We start from the raw sequence: 17349 nt of genomic DNA on the forward strand, positions 1-17349 counted from the left end.
AAACTGAAGTCTCTTAATTGAGGTAAAAATAAGCTCAATGATAACCATACCTTAAAGGATCTTTAGAGACATTCTTCCCAGTATTCATCCCAATGGCATACAATAGTAAGTTAATGAGCAAGTTTGTATTACTACGCTTGACACAGCTGATAGTTTAGGAAAGTCAGAAAGTTTGACAGTGACTGGGACAATTAATGACACTCTACTGAATACAACAAGTTTAACACAAACACTAAGGCTGCTATAATGGTTTTTTGTGGGTGACTGGAGTAGAGGTGGCAGCACTCACTTTGCATGTCAGAGGTAAGACAGAGCACCCCTATAGCAATGAGTAATGAAGAAACCAAATGGTGCCCGGGTATCAGAAAAAATAACATCTGGGGTGTCTTAACAGCTTGTCTTCCAACAAGTATCATCTAAGTGAGGCATCAACTAAGTCCACATGGAAGAAGCACACCAGCCAGCATGATCCAAGGATTGTAAATAATAAAATCCAAATCTGAAGGAGGGAACAATATCAGGGTTTAAAGTCTGTATAACTGGTTTGCAGAAGGCTATGGAGAAGGTGGAAGCCCCAACTCCATTTGCAATGCCCATACAAGAATTAAGCCCCAGGGACATTAATAGATCTGCTATCAGATGGAGAGCACTGTAAGGTCAATGACGGCAGATGCCGGTAGGTTAAAATGTAACTCCTTATCATTTGATCTCCCTTTTGACCCATGTTTAAGTTGTTTCTCTTTTAATATTGTCTACTTTCTTTTCAATTGAGGTTTTTCTGTTTTGTTTTGCTTTGTCATTGTTGATGTTTTTTTGTTTGTGTTTTATGTGATTTCCTATATATGAAATCCAGGACAGATCAATCTATAGAGACGGTGGCTGGATTAATAATTACCCAGGGGCATGGCAGGGAAGTTTTGGGGGTAAGTGGGGAGCTGACAACAGTGAGTACGAAAAAGAAGAAAATGTTCTGAAATTGATGGTGATGAACAAACAACTCTTGCTAATATGACCGAAAGATTAAATTTGCATGATTTCTGAATTATATGTCAATACAACTATCTTCAAGAGCTAAAACACAAAAACAAACAAAATAACCACAGCTCCCAAGTTGTCTGACATCAGCCCAGGCACCGGTCCTCTTTTCCCATGATGCAGTGTGCCCTCCTGCCTGGGCAGCAGGGATGCCTCCCTCCCTCTGCCACATTGACACCCCCTTCACACAGACCCTGCTGGCTCGTTCAGCCCACGCATGAATCACCCTGACAGATGCAGCAAGCATCACAGATGGAAACTGAAAAATAAATTGCTAATTCTAATTAAAGGGCAGAAAGCCAGTGGGTTTTGTCATTAAACACCCCCCACCCACCACCCAATTGTTCTGGTCAGGCACAAGGCTGGGGTTAGGAAAGGTGGTTCATTAGCGTCACAGCAAACACACATGAAAAGCGGCACTGCATGGAGCCTCCCTGGACTGCTGAGGTGACCGAGGCATGCACACATGCATGCAATTACCTTCAACTGCGGCATGATGGATTTTCATGCAATGTTTATGGTAAGCTCTAGAACTGGAAATACATCACTTAGTCAGCTAAGACCTAAAACAGCATGTTTTACCTGCCTAAGGAAACATCCAAAGCATGTATGTGTTTCACTGTGTAAGTGTATTTGGAATGGCAGAAACATGACAACAGAAGAGAGAGAGGTGAGTCAGATAAGGGGGGGAGGGAAAGAGGGAGGGATAAAGGGTAGGAGGACCAGTTCTCAACTACAAGAATTCCAGGGCTATATTTGATCAACTGTGTGATGCACCTTTTTTCCCCTTCACCTTTTAATACCTCTGATATCAAAATAAGGTCCCTGGGTGTCCCAAGCGATTTATGCTTGACTACTAACCTAAGGTTGGCAGTTTGAGTCCACCCCAGGGTGCCACAAAAGAAAGGCTTGGCGATCTGCTTCCATGAAGATGACAGCCCCAAACACGGAACAGCTCATGGGTCAACATGAGTTAAGAGTTGGCTAGCAGCAAATCTATCTTTTAATCAATCTAAGAGCAACTTCACAGGTTAATTGGCTTTGTTTCTTCTTTTTCTTGTTGTTGTTAGGGGCCACCAAGTCAGTTCTGCCTCATAGAGTGTTAGGCAGAGTTCTCTAGAGAAACAAAACCAGGACACTTACGGATATATATATATATATATAGATATAGATATAGATAGATAGATCTATATATATATAGATAGATATCTATATATATATTCAGCAAGAAGGAATATAACACCTAATTAATCCGCACAGCAGTACAAAGGGCTCACTTCAACTCACTTTTGTGGAACAGTTAATATACTAAAAGTCCTTCAACTCACTTGGGCTGCCGGTCCAAGGTCAAGGAAGCAGACAGTGGAGTCTTTCCTCAGGCAAGACAGGCAGAGTCTGCCCAAAGGCAGCAGACAGCAGTTAACTTTGCATCAAGAAAACATCCCAACCCAGTACTGCCCAAGCCCAAAAGTCCAATATTCACCCATTAACCCATATGTCCAACACCAGTCCACAAAGTCCTTCTCCGTCTCACAAAGCAGACGCAATGACGCCGACTGCAGGAGGAAAGCCGAGTCAGTGAATGTGTAAACATCTCAGCGCTGGCAGGGGTCTCCACACGGCTGCTCCAGCACCCAGGGCTGCATCGAGGTAGGTCCATGTGGCTTCTCCTTGGGGATGTCTTGCAGGAAGTCAGCCTTGTAAGCTGAAGCAGGGAACTGCTGTCTGCTGCCTGCAGTCAGTAGCATGGGAGCCTAGTGAAGCAGGCCCAGATGGGATCTCAACCCAAGCAATGCAAGGTGACAGGATCCACCAGCCTTGATGTCCCCACCAGCAGCGTGGCGAAGCAGGTCTCGAAGGAGCCTCAAGCTCCAGTGACATGATCCGCGAGTTGGCTTGGCCCACAGGTAGTGCAGCACACATTCAGGCAGCAGCACGTTGGTCCAAGGTCCAGGAAGGAAGGGAGAAGGGGGCTGGCCTTGGAAAGCCATTTCTCTAGTTGCCCTCCAATCAAACTTTGACCTGGTTAAACGCTGCCCATGTGTTCCTATTGGTCTTCTTGGCACCATAAACCTACCTATCACGCACAGTAATCCTTTGCACAACAGAATGAAGCACTGCTCAGCCCTGTGCCATCCTCCCAACCGTCTCCATATTTGAGGCCACTGTTGCAATCCAGTTCATTGAGGTCTTCCTCATCCTTGCTAGCCCTCTACTTTTCCAAGCCTGATCTCCTTCTCTACCGACTGATTCCTGCTATTAATAGTCTGAAGTACGTAAGGTGAAGGCCCATCATCCTCACTTCCAAGGAGCTCCTTGGCTGCACATCTTCCGAGGTAAATTTGTTTATTCTTCTGGCGGCTCCAGTACTTTCAATATTCTTCACCGACACTATAATTCAAGGACAGCAAGTATTCTTGGTCCAGCTTTCACGCGCATATGAAGCGGAGGCAAATCTCATCATTTGGGTCAGGTGTAACGTAGTCTCCAAGGTGATGTCTGCTCTTTCACATGTCCAAGAGGTCTTGTGCAGCAGATGTGCCCAGGGAAACACACCAAGTGATTTCTTGGCTGCTGTTCCCATCACAGTTGATTGCGGGTGCAAGCAAAGTGAAATCTTTGTCGACTCCCATCTTTTCTCCATTATGATGTTTGTTGCCTACTTGGTTCAGGTCTAAGGATTTTTGTGTTTTCTTTACATTGAGCTGTAGTCATGAGTGATACAAGATAAAATGATAAGGTACTGTACCACATCACCAAAACAAGGTATCTTATTGAACCTGTAGCATTGTCTATTATTGGATGTGTAATAATTTTGTATTTTTTCTGGTACATCTTAGATAATGTCATGATTCAATAAGAATCAGTAGTTGGGATGGCACAGTACCCTAACACCTAATCTTGTGCCCCCTGTGTAATTCCCCATGATGGAATCAGCGGTCATGCAGTAGTCAACATTACTCAGTGACTGAAACAGAAGCAGCACACCCTGCTCACTGAGTGGTCTGGGATCAGCTCAGCATGGCCAGTTAACCAGAGAAAGACAGAGCCCGTGGAACAAACCAGAAGCCTGGCGTCTAGAGAGGGGAGGTAGGATGTGGGGAAAGGACCCAGACATAGGGGGGAAGGGGGTGCAAGCCTACCAGCAGGCATAAGGTGGTAAAAGTTGGCATGGGGACAAGGGCCAGTAAGAAGATGCAACATGGAGAGTCAGGGTATTCATTCAAAATAAACATCTTGGAGAACCTGTGCTCTACCAGACACGGTGGAACGAAAGTGTCTAAAAGGAGGATCTTGCCTTCGCGGACCCTACAGGGTTAAGGCAAAGGTGCAGACAGACCAGCAAGGACGCTAGCACAATCTAGAATGGCGAGTCTCACGAAGAGCAAAGCAGGAAGGGGAGACAGCTTGGGTGTGAAGGGGCATAGACGGAGATAAACGCAATCGCCACCCCACTACGACCACAAGCTCCTGTGATGAACAAAAGGTGAAAACCACTTCAAACAAAAATAAAGCACAAATCCCATCATTTTGCGAGACTTCAGACATGGGAAATTGCACAGTTTTCATGCTAAATATAAACAGAAGAGATGTCTCTCACATGTATATATTCATGCTTTTTCAATAGCCGTTTAGTCAACTTTCAGTAGAATGTTCCCAAACAATACAGCAGCTCCAACACAAATGCACAAGCACAATGGTAAAGTTCGGCAATTATTCTGGGCGAATTGAAGGAAAGAAAACCTTACACAAAGGTTTGTCTTTCATACAAGTCGCTGTATATTCTGTGTGGATCTTTAAATGCATTGACACTGAAAACAACATCGAATCCATGAAAATAAAAGAGAAAAGAAAAGTTTTAAAATACGGTGGCACTAGAGCTGTTTTACAGGAGGCAGGCGTAAGAAACCCAAAAGAGTTAAATACGCACCCATGTGTCCACATGACGAGGGTCACAAAAAAATCCACGCTAGTTCAATTCACTTAAAATTACATTTGTAAACAGCACCTCGCAGAAACGTATACATGAAACATTGTGCCTGCTCTTTGAAGAAGTGAGAAATTAGAAATTAATTTTAATCAGTCAACATAATCCACAGAGGATGTGCACTTTGATATGACTTATTCACATGAAATATCTACAAGGTAGAATCTACATGCCATTGTTCTGTCCCAGAACCAGCAGGGACCTCTGGGGAGAATCAGGTGGTAGGGGGAGGGTGCCAGGCCAGGAGCTAAGGCTGGGATCCAGAATCGGGCACAGATGGGGCCTGGCCAAACTTGGCTAGCCTGGGCTGGAAGACAGCACTAAGCTGGAGGGTGTTGATTGAGAGAAGCCAGGTGAGAAGGAAGGGCTCTCAAAGCTGAGGAACCAGGGTAGCCTGACTCTTCCGTCGGAAAGCCACAGAAAACAACCAGTGTGCCAAATTCCTCCAGCACTGGAAGTGCAGGGCCCACAAGGGTCAGAACATCCTTGAAAGAGAACACATTTAAAAAAAATAATTTTATTGGGGACTCGTACAACTTTATCACAATCCATCCATCCATCCATTGTGTCAAGCACATTTGTACATTTGTTGCCCTCATCATTCTCAAAACATCTGCTTTCTACCTGAGCCCTTGATATCAGCTCCTCATTTTTCCCCTCCCTCCTCACCTGCCCTCCCTCATGAACCCTTGATAATTTATAAGTTATTGTTATTTTTTCATGTCTTACACTGCCCGACATCTCCCTTCACCCACTTTTCTTGTCCATCCCCCAGGGAGGAGGTTATATGTAGATCCCTATAATCGGTTCCCCCTTTCTACCCCACACTCCCGGTATCGCCACTCTCACCACTAGTCCCAAAGGGATCATCCGTCCTGGATTCCCTGTGTTTCCAGTTCCTATCTGTACCAGTGTACATCCTCTGGTCCAGCCAGAATTGTAAGGTAGAATTGGGATCATCATAGTGGGGGAGGGGGAGCATTTAAGAACTAGAGGGAAGTTGAGATGAACACATTTAGAGGTCTCACACTTCCTGCTTTCAAATCATGCTGCAAAGCAATAGGGATCAAGACAGGGTGGTAGAGCAACTAGGACAGACATGTAGGGTGAGTGGAATCAAATAGAGTTGATTTAAAAAGGCAAAGGCAGTTCAATGAGGAAATGACAGTGTTTCCAATAAACAGTGTTGGGAAAACTGGACATCTATATGCAAAAAAAAAGACGATTTAGACCCTTACCTCAAAGGGTACATAAAACATAATTCAAAATAGAGTACATAGCTAAATGTTAAGGTTAAAACTATAAAACTCATGGGGCAAATATAAGAATAAATCTTTGGATCTAGAGTTAAGAGTTCTTAGCAATGGCATTGAAAATATTATTATCAATAGAAAATTTTGATAAATTGAACTAGATAAAAAGCAAAATCATTAAAAGCTTCTGTACTTTTAAGAACATCATTAAAACGTTTTTTTAAAAAGCCAAAGACTTGGAGAAAATATTTGTAAGTCGATATCTGACCGTGGAATTGCATCTAGAATGCATAAAGAACACTTGCAACTCAACGAGATAATTAGGTTTGGGGCTAACTTGGCTGAGCCAGCAGTCTAAGTCCGTTGGTAGGCAAGATCTATAATTTCCCAGGATGTGACCCAACACAGTGGAATTGCCTCCATAACAGGATCTGCTAGGAGCAGCCAATCGGTCGTAATAAGATTAGGGTGGGGCTCAACACCCTTACTCAGATCACAGCCCTGGTGTAACCAATTGAAAGAAAGTTTTTTTTGAGGAGTAACCTGCTTCCAACATAAGTGGATACTGTGGGAAAGCTTACTCATTTTGATGCTAGGTCTGGCTCCTGCATCTGGCTCAGGGACCTCCTCTTCTTTGGACTTGAGCCAGTGGTCTACTATACTCTGCTGACCCTGGCAGTCTTCAGCACCTGCCACCTCACCTGCTGATGTCGAACTCGGTCACTTCTGCAGCCACAAGCCTGCTGTCTTTCTGCCAATGGCAAGTCTGTCAGCCCCTGCAGTTAGCTAGCCAGTGGTGACTCCAACCAAACATCTGACCACAGACTTGTACATCTATCTTAGCTTCCCTGGTATGGCTTCTCTAGAGGACCCAGGCTAAGACACCAAATAAGAAGACAAATAATTCAACAGATACTCGGACAGCTTTATCATCAAAGAAGGTATGTAGTATTAAATAAAAAATAATAAATGACGCTGATGGAGGGTGAGGGAACCAGCCCCCACCCGCTGCTAGAACTCACTGGTTCAGTAATACTACTTCTGGGTTCAGTAATGCATAATTGTACGGTTGAGATATATAAGTATTATATTAAAGTTATCGAGAGCATGAGAGATAATACAATAATACAGTCAGGCATGATACATAGCAACATTGCTCACCTCAGCCCAGCTTGGTGGTCCACGTGGAGAGAGGGGGAAGGGAAGGAAGGGAAGGGAACAAGGGAGAGGGGAGTGACCAGGGAGTGAGCAGCAAGGAGCTCAGAGTCAGAGAGAGTCAGAGAGGGAAGTCCTGTGACTCACACCTATATACCTTTTGGGGGCAATCCAGCCCACTAATTACAGGTAAAGACATACGTCACAGGAAGGGGCTGCAATGTCACAGGAAGGGGCTGCACTATAGGTTACACAGCAATGAGTGGGTGGTCTAGGGGTTGGTCTCTGGGTCTCCATAGGAACATTATCAGTAGGGTGCAAACCCCTCCTACAGGAGCCTGTCCATTGTCCCCAGAGGCAGGGAGCAGGCCCACCCCTGTGGAGGGATGAGACAGCAGTCTGGCAACTGATTCCCTTCAGGGGAGGGAATGCCTGCGCATCTGACCTTCCCCCACAAAGGTAAATGGCTAAAAAGCATATGGGAAATGCTCAGCATCACGAATCATCGAGTAAGTCTAAAGTAAGGCAACGACGCACTACTTTACACGCGCCAGGATGGCTACAACAGGAAGATGGGCTGTGACATACGCCAGAAACGATGTGGAGAATCTGGAACTTTCCCACACTGCTGGTGGTAATAGAACATTGTGCAACTTGGGAAAGCAGTTTGGCAATAGCTTTACAAAGTTAAACACATAACAACCCCGTGCCCCAGCCTTTGCACTCCGATGTATTTAACAAGAGAAGTCCAAACACATGCCCAGGCAAAAACTTGTATACCGATGTTCACAGCAGCATTACCCATAAACCCCAAACCAAACACACGGCCATCAAGTCCACTTCGACTCATAGCAATCATACAGGACGGAGCAGAACTGCCCCTGAGTTTCCTACACTGGAAATCTTTACAGGGAGTAAAAAGCCTCATGTCTTTCCATTGGAGCAGCTGCTGATTCTAAACTGCTAACCTTATAGTTAGTGGCCCCCCGCATAACCCACTATGCCATCATAAGCCCCACCAAATTGGAAACAAGATAAAGGACCATCAACTGGGAAAGATATAAACAAAATATGACACAAACCAACAATGAAATACTACGTGCCATTAAAAGGGTAAAAAGCAAGGATACGTGCTATAATATAGACAAACACCGAACACATTCAGCTAGGCAAAAGAAGCCAGACGCTAAACATGGCATTGTTAATGATCCGCCCTCAGAAATGAGGAGAACGAGCAGTTTCCCGTTCTGTTGCGCTCAGGAACGACTGGATGGCGCCTAACGAAAGCAGCATAAAAAATGTCTACACGTGGCAAATCTACAGCGGCAGAAAGTGGATGAGAGGTTGCCTTGAGGTGTGCGTAGAAGGGGGGGTGACTGCATGTGGACTTGAGGGGTTTTCTGGGGTGTTCGAAAGCTGGACTGCAGTGGCAGTTATGCAAATATACTGTATATTGACTCCAAACCTATGTAGCCATTTAAAAGGATTCTTCCAGCACCACGAAGACATGTGCAGTCTGTGCCTCCCCGCTCCCAAGCTTCAGCTGGGAGGATACCAAGGCAGTTCCTTCTCCTCTCCACTGCTCACGTCAACTGGAAGGCTGAGAGACGACTCTCAGAAAGTGAGCTGTTGGCAGGGTACCAACGGGGGAAAACAAAACAACAAACCTGTTGCATTTGAACTGCTTCCAACTCACGGCACCCTGCAGAGGAAAGTGGAACTTGCCCGTGGGGGTTCCGAAGCTGCAGTCCTTACAGAAGCACACTGCCTCATCTTTTTCCTGCAGAAAGGCTGCTGGGCTAGAGCCGCTGACCTTTCAGGCTAGCAGGGGGACGCTAAGCCGCTTCCTCCCCAGGTTTCCTTCACAGCCAAATAGACCCCCCAGGTCAGCAGGTCAAACCCACCAGCTGCTCCATGGGAGAAAGAGGAGGCTTTGTGCTCCCATAAACACGTATGGTCTCAGAAACCCACAGGGGCAGGTTGACCCCATCCTGAGTCAGCATTGACTTGGTGCAGTGAGTTTTGAGGGGTGTGTGTGCGTGTGTGTGTAACCCAAAGGTTCAAGGATGAAGCAATTCCCGTTTTCTCTCTCCCACAAATATTTATTGAGTGCTCCAGGTGCTAGATCCCAGACAGCATCATCTTCTTCACAGAGGCGACATTCTCGTGAGAGGCTTAACGAGTTACAGTAGCCATGGGCGCCTGCACATGTCCTCCACACTGACCACTGCTTGAAGATGCATACAGTCGTGATCTACATTGCACAGATCGGGAGACTGACACTTGGGCAGGTCAGCTTCTGCATGTTTATAAGCCAGGAATTGGGGGACTGGGCTTTGAAGACGGGTGTGGTAGGCAGAGTAACAACCCCTTGAAAGATGTCCATGCCCTAACCCCTGGAACACAGACCTTCCGTGGCAAAGGGGACTTTGCACGCGTAATGGAGTTAAGAATCTTGATCCTGGGGACAGTCTTGGGTTATCGGGGTAGGCCTAAGACACCCACCAGGTACATTCTTTGTAAGACGAAAGCAGGAGTGTTAGCATTTGAGAAGGACATGCACTGGTTGGACTGATGTGGAGAACAAAGCAAGCAATTGAGGGAGTCACCAGAAGCGGGGAAAGACAAAGAAATCCATTCTCTCCTACAGCCCCCAGAAGGAACGCACCCCCAGGGCACCTTGACTTTAGAAGAGTGAAACCCATTTGGATTCCCGACCTCCATATGCACGGAACCCTAAATTTGTGCTGTTTGCAGGTACAGAGTGTGGGATACATGGTCACCAGAGCAAAAGGAAGCTAAGCCCCTCAGCGATTTGTCTCAGAGCCCTCCTCCTCTCAGTGCAGGACACTGCATCTGATGCTGCTGGTCGGTGTGCTGACGTCGCTCCAGTCAGGGGAATGCACGAGAACACAGAGACCCACGAATGCATGCAAGGTGACGTCAAATGCAGACACACGCCAACAAAAACCGGAGTAAGGGGAAGTGTTCTACATCTCCATGAGGCAATGTGCAGCCGCTATATTAGGAAACCAAACAAAGGGCATCTCGGGCCAGATAACTCTTTCCCTCAAAATAATCGAGAACAGAGGAGAGACCTCCAGGGCTGAAGGCGATCACTACTCCTGGCCTGGCTTCAAGAAAGAAGTCTGCCGAGATTCGTGCTGGTCATGGTCCACCTGCTGCTGCTGCTGCTGCTGCTGCTGCTGTAGATGAGACTGTCTTGACCATCTCCTTTCCTAACCTACATCTGGATGACAGGACATGTGTTTGGATTTAACGGATTGAATGATCAGGTCAGAGACTGAAGTTCACTTAGAACACAATATCTTTGTAATGAGAGCGAAACCTTCCGGCGGGGGTCGGGGGTGGGTTAAAGGCTTACGTAGTTTCATGCATTTCCGAGAAAACCCAAACCCGTTGGGTTTTCAGGGCTGTGCTCTTTACAGAAGCAGCCTGCCTCGTCTTCTCTCGGGAGCAGCTGATCGGCTCCAAGTGCCGACCCTCGGGGGACCAGCAAGCACTCCACCAATGCATCTCTATGGGTCCTACTTAAGGAACACCAAACCGAATCAGCCGCTCTCCGGGGTTGTTGCTGAGAATATACAGCACAAACTCCCACCAAGTCCACAGTCTCCACACATGTCATTTAGTGGCATGGATGATATTCTTAGAGTTGTGCAACCATTCCTATTGAGTTGTTCCTCCCGAATTAACTAATCCAAGTTACTGTGGTCAATTTGATCTAATTTCCCCACATCTTTGCCAAGAATTCTTGTTTTCTGTCTTATCTCAGCCATCCTGACCCATTGCTAACAAGTCAATTCTCATGCATAGCAACCCTACCGGGCAGAGTAAGTCCTAAGCATTTCTTCCTGAAGGATGTCTGTAAATCTTCATGGTAGCAGACGGCCTCACCTTCCTCTGAAGGAGCAGCTGGTGAGTTTGAACAGCCAATCTAGTGGTTAGCAGCTCAATACCTAACCCACTGTTCCTCTTTGCCATCCCAGTGGGAGTGAAATGGCATCCCAAAATTGTGGCTTTGATTTTGCCTCTCTCAAGTGACTGATGAAGCGGAGCCTCTTTCCATGTGTGTGTTGCCCGGGTGGACTAGAGAAACAAATCCAGAGACACTCATATAAGTGTAATAGAGAAGTTTATATCAAAGAGTAATTGTAGATTAAGAAAACATCCCAGTCCAATCTAGATCAAGTTCCTAAGTCCAATATTAGCCCATATGTCCATTACCAGTCTGTAAATTCCTCTTCAGTCTCATGCAACACATGCAATGACGCTGAGTGCAGGAAGATCACAGGCCAGTGGGTGATCCAGTGGTGGTGGAAGCATCTTAGCGCTGGCAGGGGTCTCCACGTGGCTCCTCCAGCTCCAAAGCTCTGGCTGCCATCAGCATAGCTCCATGTGGTTGTCAACAGAAATGTCTCCCACGTGTCCTGCCTCCAGCAAGCTATTTATCTCCATAGAGCCTCAAAATGAGGTCATCAAGCTGCAACCTGATTGACAGGTTAGACTCCACCCCTTTGCAAGTTGACAGGGGATTATGTAACCGCCACAATGTGTTTGGTGGCCATTTTACAGCCCTCATTGGTGAATGCCTTTTCAAGTCCTTTGCCCATTTTAGGATTAGCTTGTTTTTTGTTTACTAGATTGTCTGAGTTTTATATAAATTTTGGTTATTATATTCTTGTCAGATACATGGTCAGACAGATTCTCCCAGTCAGTAACTTGTCTTTTTATTTTATTAGTAGCTTTTTGTTGTTGTTGTTGTTGTTGAACAGAATTTTTTTAATTTTATGAGGCTCCATTTATTTATTTACTCTTCTGATGTTTGTGCTTTTGTTATAATACTTAATATTTCATCGTCAAAAGCTAAGCCTGATAATATTGTGCTTTTCCTTCTTAATAATTTTAAGTTTGGGGTTTACACATTTAGCACCTTAATCCACTTTGAATGTGTTTTTTAGTAGGTGTGAGGTATGGATCCTGTGTCATTTGTCTGCATGTAGAAATGGAAATCCAATTTCCCCAGCACCACTTTTTGAAGAGCCCCTCCTTTTGCACACTTGTCAAACACCAAGTGACCATGATGTGTGGGTTTATCGCTGGATTCCCCATTCTGTGCACTGATCCATGTGTCTATTATCACACCAGGGCCAGGCAGTTTCGATTCCCAAGTCAAACCAAACTCATCGCCATCAAGTAGGTTCTGACTCATAGTGACCTATAGGACGGGGTAGAACTACTGCCCCTGGGTTTCTGAGACTGTAACTCTTCGGGTGAATAGAAACCCCTGTCTTTGGCTGGAGGAGTGGTTGGTGGTTTCAAACTGCTGACCTTGCCATTAACAGTCCAACGCATAACCCCCTGAGCTACAAGAGCTACCATAGCTGGATAGTATGCTTTAAAACAGCGGTTCTCAACCTGTGGGTTGCGACCCCTTTGGGGGTCAAACGACCCTTTCACGGGGGTCACCCAATTCATAACAGTAGCAAAATGACAGTTACGAAGTAGCAACAAAAATAATTTTATGGTTGGGGGGATCACCACAACATGAGGAACTGCATGAAAGGGTCCCAGTATTAGGAAGGTTGGGAACCACGGCTTTAAAATGAGAAAGTGTGAGTTCTCCTACATATCCTTTCACCCCTCAAAAACCAGCGTCCGTGTATGTGTGTTTGTGTATGTGTGCATAATTCCCAAAGGCTCAAACACAGATGCACATATGTATACATCAGTCGGCTGTCTTTGCTAACTAGGAGCAATGCCTCTCTCCCAAGGTGAAAGTCACAGGGCCACTGGAAGAAGAACTGCCTTTTAAACAGTTCAAATCAGGGTCAGCCATGGCACCATTCTCAATAGCCCATCCCCACCCCTTAAAAAAGGTGGGTGTAATCCAAGTGCCCATCAGCAGATGAAAGCATTAATAAAATGTGGCCCGTGTGTATAAGAAATCCATGGCTCGTGCTAAGAGTTATGTGTCAGACTGCTAAATGACAGGTTGGTGGTATGAACCCACCAGAGGGCTCTTGCAAGAGAGGCCTGGCACTCTGCTTCTGAAAGGTCCCATCCTTGAAAAGGCGATGGAGCAGTCCTGCCCTGCAGGTGTGGCGTCACTGTGAGCTGGAATCAGCTTGCTGGCAACCAAGCGAAACAACAATAATATGAGGACAGGCAATGAGATATGACCCGGTCCTTGGGAGAAGCCAAGGTCTGGCACCTTCTACAATACAGCTGAACCTTGAGCACGTTGTGGTGAGTGAGAGAAGTCAGGCACAAAGGAAGAAATACTGTCAGGTTTTCACTAAAATGTAATCTCCCATATGGGTCCAAGGTTATTAGTGATTGCTCAGGGCAGGTGGCAAAGGAGAAAGGAGATGTAAAGGGCACAGCGGTGTTATTAAGGGTGATGAAAATTTGGAAACAAGTAGAAATGATGGATGCAGCAAGCAGGTTGCAGCTCTCCAAAAGACAAAACTCCCTGCCATCGAGTCGGCTCTGCCTCCTTGTGACCTTGTAGGACAGAGTCGAACTGCCCCCTGTGGGTTTCCCTGACTGTAACTCTCTATAGGAGTAGAAAGCCTCGTCTTTCTCCCTTGGAGCGGCTGGTGGTTTGGAACTCCGACGGTAGGGTTAGTAGCCCAACAAGTAACCACAACACTACCAGGGCTTCTCCTAATCAAAGCAGGTGTCCCTCCAGTTCCCCTACGTGGGCACAGGAACTTCCCAGACAGCGCCCAGCAGCCTGCTGCGGAGAATGGAGAAGCTCTGAGAGCCCACCTCCTCCATAACTGCAGGGAAAAATCCCTACCATTGACCTTGAAACACATTGAAGAAAACACGGGGGAAATGGCTTTCGATGTGGAGCAGCCAGGAAGGAACACTTTACAAGAAGTAATCATGGCCCTTACGTTGACCCAATTCTTGGCCACCGTGTGTGCACTGTCCAGGACTGTGCCCTTACCGGAGCAGACCCCAGGATCTCTGTAGTAGACACATCTCTGGGGGGTTCAAACTGCCAGCTTCTCGGTCAGTGCCATCGGTGCCACCCGGCAATGTACTTATCACCGAGTAGGAAAGTAAGGCTAAGTGCTGCTAAGTTTAGAGCCGAGAATCATGAGCAGTAACTGGGTAGAAGTGGAGCGTACTCAAGCTCCTTACCGAATCAAAGTGTTTTCAGTATTCATAATGAAACCTCAAACACTGGGAAATTCGCCCGAGATCACTCTACAGCACTTCTAAACAGGGATTCATAATAGCTCAGAAGGAAATGAATATTTAATAGTGATTCATAAAACATTCATTTTGTTTGAAAACCGTGAGGTGGCATATTCTCTGGATTGCCTGTGCCAACTTGCAGGGATATTAACACTGAAGTCAGATGACGCCATGTGTGGCCCTTGGCCAGGGTCAGGCAGGCCATCACCTCAGATCAGCACTAACCTTTCAACCCCATCCCTCCGCCACTCACAGTGAAGGAGGCGCCTGCCAGAGCCTCTGAGCCCCGGGGCCCTGAAGCTTCTCCAGAAGAGTAGTCCCATCCCAGGATTGCTCCTTGGCCGGGCTGATCTTGCCCTTGCGAAGGTAGGCTAGCCCTCAAGAGACACAAATCAGGCTGTCTCCAGCAGCCACCCAGATTCGAGCATCCTGGATCAGAGAAAGAGCTCTCTCAAATTTATATCAACAAGAGAGAACTCGCACATTCCTGACGGATGAAGCTCAGGACAGCACTTCCCACTGAACCCAGTTTCACCTTGGCAGGGATGACAAGGATTTTGCACACTTGCTTCCTTGTCGTTGTTAGGTGCCACTGACTCAGTTCCAACCTGTAGCCACCCCACACACACCAGAACACAACACTGCCTGGTCCCGCACCGCCCCCACAATTGTTGCCATTTTTGAGCCCGTTGTTCTAGCCATGGTGTCAGTCCATCTGTACCTAAGACGGTGTCCTTCTCCAGGGACTGGTCTCTCCTGGCAACACGCCTTCCTCCCTTACTGGTCTGTAAAATGCAGATAAAGAGGCAGATGTACCATGATGCTGGTGAATAGCTTCGCAGTCCCTTCCAAGGCTCTTGAAGGTTTTCTATGGGATGCATCCTATCAATTGTGTTGTTTTCCTTAAAGAGCCACCCCTTCCTCCACTTTGTGGGGCCCCACAAAGCTTGGACCTGCTCCTGCTTCTCCCAGAGGAATTCTGGGAGGAAGAAGGGAGATCATGCTTTGAAATGCGTGGCACAGCGCCTGACAAATAGATGGTAAAATCAGGGGCCTTTGAGTTGTTGCCAAGTCACGGCAACCTCATCTGAGCTGGAGTAAAATGGGCGCCATGGTTTTGCTGACAGTAGCTTCTCAGACTTTTTATCCAAGATGTGCCTAGGTGGACCCACCCAATGTTTCATTTAATAGTGGACTGAGGGTTAACTGATCATACCACTCACAGACTATAAAATACAATAAAAAAAATCAAATAACCTGACATTGACTCAGTTCTGGCTTAGGGCGAGCCCATAGGACAGGGTAGAACCGTCCCTGTGGCTTCCTGAGACTGGAGCTCATGATGGGAGTAGAACATCTTTGTCTTTCTCCCTCAGAGCAGCTGGTGGCTTCTAACTGCTGGCCTTGGGGGTGAGCAGCTCAACAAATAGCCACACCACCTCCAGGGTTCCTTAAAATACAGCAAGGGTAGAGTAAGTGGTAATAATAATAACAACCACAAGGACAAGCCCTTGCCAGCATGGGTTTACCTCTCAATTGATCTTCATTTCAGTCGTGTAAGGGAAGCCTGATCCTTATGCCCAATTTACAGGTAGGGACATAGGGGTGCTGGCAGGTGAAGGAGCTGACCCAGGACCACACCACGGGTGGAGAATGAGATTGGAACCAAAGCAATCTTGCTCCAGGGTCCATATTCTTCAGCCTCACTTGACACCACCACCACCCCCAGCCCCCGTCCCAAAAGCCAGTTGCTAACAGCTGCAGTAACAGGTCATAAATAGCCTACCATGTGCTCCCTGACCAAGGATGGCAAGGTCAAGAGCTCAGCCAAGCTGCAGGTACCTGGCACACTTGTCTCTAACTTCCAGCTCCGCTTAAACTCTTCTGATGAGTATTTCAAGGGATTTACGGACTCCTTCCACGCTGACTCGGTCATTAAACATTTATGTGCACTAGACCTTGTACTCTCTCCGTGGGTCTGCAGGATGAGAACTTATTTAGAGCTGGAGGCTGTGTCTGGATACTTTCCCTAGACTGGCAGGGAGAAAGGGACGCTGGGAGGATGCTCAGAAGAGCTTCTGCCCAGACCTTGCAAACAAAACAAAACAAAAACAAATGAACTGCTATCCAGTCAAGTCCGACTCACAGCAGCCCTATAGGCTTCCATGGCAACCCCTGTGGGTTTCCAAGGCTGTAACTTTGCAGGACACGGAAGCCTCATCTTTCTCCATTGGAGCGGTTTCGAACTGCTGAACTTGCAGTAACCACTAAGCCCCTAACGCTCCTGCCCAGACCTTCAGGCAAGAGAAACTCTGGTTGCAGCCAAATGGGAGCCAGTTCCTGCTCACTCAGTCCCTAGCCAGGGCTGCTGGGCACAGACACTACCTTGGCTAGCCATTTCAACAAACTGAGGTCTTCACCGCATCACAGAACGCGCAACCCTGAGGTCTGCCAGCACAGAGGGTTCCTGGGACCCAAGACTTACAGTGCAAACACTGGGGATCAAGGCACATTGAGAATAGCTGACCACCCAGCCCCATGGCAGTCTTGACACTGAGTCTGTCCTCCTAAGCCAAACTCAATCCATGACCATTGTGTTAGTCTGGGTCCATGAGAGAAACAAATCCACAGAAACTCATGTGTAAGAGCGAGTTTTATATAAAGGGTAAGTGTGCCTCAAGAAAC

General features: G+C 46.8%; 1 protein-coding gene across 1 annotated transcript in view; it reads right to left on the bottom strand.

Annotated features, from left to right (window-relative positions):
- The window catches only part of RASA3 (RAS p21 protein activator 3), a 168812-nt gene that overhangs the window by 125558 nt on the left and 25905 nt on the right, over window positions 1-17349 (bottom strand). The window lies entirely within an intron of this gene.

This window comes from Echinops telfairi, unplaced genomic scaffold (genome assembly GCF_000313985.2).
Source record: "Echinops telfairi isolate 266 unplaced genomic scaffold, ASM31398v2 ScPeMD7_7467;HRSCAF=8505_1, whole genome shotgun sequence".
NCBI lineage: Eukaryota > Metazoa > Chordata > Mammalia > Afrosoricida > Tenrecidae > Echinops > Echinops telfairi.